The sequence below is a fragment of the Arachis ipaensis genome, chromosome B09 (assembly GCF_000816755.2).
Source record: "Arachis ipaensis cultivar K30076 chromosome B09, Araip1.1, whole genome shotgun sequence".
Lineage (NCBI taxonomy): Eukaryota > Viridiplantae > Streptophyta > Magnoliopsida > Fabales > Fabaceae > Arachis > Arachis ipaensis.
The window spans coordinates 132,200,316-132,202,125 of NC_029793.2; positions in this window are offsets into that span (position 1 = coordinate 132,200,316).

A 1,810-nucleotide genomic window follows, 5' to 3' on the forward strand; every position below is an offset into this window, starting at 1 on the left:
AAAATTTTATCTTCTATTTTGATTTAGATATCCTAATTATATTTTCCAATATTAAGATTAATAATTGGTGAATAATCTCTCGTTAATTTATTTTTCAATTACTTAATTTTATAATTGTAATCATTTATCAATCTTTTTTATTATCAATCTCTTCGTCGTTTTTGTTTATGGTTTATCTATCTCTTTGATATCTAATTTTTATGGTTCAAGCTAGGGGTGTACATGGGTCGAGCCACACCGGGTTTGGCTTAACCCAGATCCGTCCCGAAATATAGACCGGATCTAATTTTTAGACCCTAACCCGATCCTAAACCCGATAAAACCTACATACCTTCGGGCCGGATGAAAATCGGGTAAAAACCGGATGAAAACCGGGTCTTTAGCATGTGAAAATCACCTAATCTCCAACCATTATTTTATAATTCACATAGTAAAATTCACTTAAAAAAATATAACAAGAACCAAACCTTCTCTAAAATTAAAGCATAACCATAATCAATACTAATATTGTCTAATAACACCAAATATTTAAATCAATACAAATAACACAATATTATGTATTAGTCTAAAGTCTTATACATTTTAAATATAAAACATTAACTTATAATCTTATAATGACTAATAACACAAAATATTAAGGTTTACAATATTTAAATTCCCATAAGAATAGCCATCATCCATCACTAATAACACAAAATATTAATTATGTATGATAACCGGGCCACCGGGCCGAATTCGGGTGACCTGAGCTATGGCCCGGACCCGACCCGAAATAATGACCGGGTCTATTTTTGAGACATTTATCCGGCCATAGACCCAATAAAATCACACTAAATTAACTCCTAAAGTGTTCACGACCAGGCTGGATCTTCGAGATGGGCCGGGCCATGTACACCCCTAATTCAAACTGTAATTCTACAAATTAGGTAATATTTTTTTTTAAATATAATTTTTTTTAATATCCAATTGAACGAACCTATTCATCTTTAAATAATAAAATTATTTATTTGTTTTAAAAATTCACATTTTTTATTTCCAACTTTTTAACCAATAATTCTCCAAATTAAAAATTCCTCATTCCCTCCCCAAAGGAATAATTTCATAATAGTTTATTTACTCCCAATTCCCAAAATTATTTAATAAGAATTAGATAATCATCAATTTGTCTTTTGGTGCAGATTGCTTTTGAAATAAAACAACTGATCAAAGAAAAGCGTAATGCTTCAACTGTTAGCATTTTGTTTATAATTTTATGTCATTAAATTTGAATTCTCAAAAATGAAAAACTATGAAATAAACTATCGTCTTTTTTGAATAATAATTTTAAAATTTTTTACTTTGTTCTATGGTACAGTAATTATGAATTTGAATCTTCAAATTGTTTTGAAATTCTAGAGACGATAATAGTAGAATTGACGGTGCAGGTTACGGCACCGAAATCAATAAAGCAAATGAGATAGTAGATAAATTTAGGAAGAGAAAGAGGACGATATTATTCCAATCCATTGAATTACTTTTTTAATGGATTGAATTTTAAAAAAAATTAGGGTAAAAAACCTTAATAAGCCAAGTCAAGAATCATCTAACGTAAATACGCCAAAGCGAAAATCGTTTCAGCAATAAGCCAAATGATATTTTTATATAATTCGAACCATGCTGGTTCGAATTCCATTTCTACATAATTCGAACCAGCTTGGTTCGAATTATACACAAACACATGCATACACGTAATTCGAACCAGCTTGGTTCGAATTACACACAAACACACGCACACACGTAATTCGAACCAGCTTGGTTCGAATTACACACA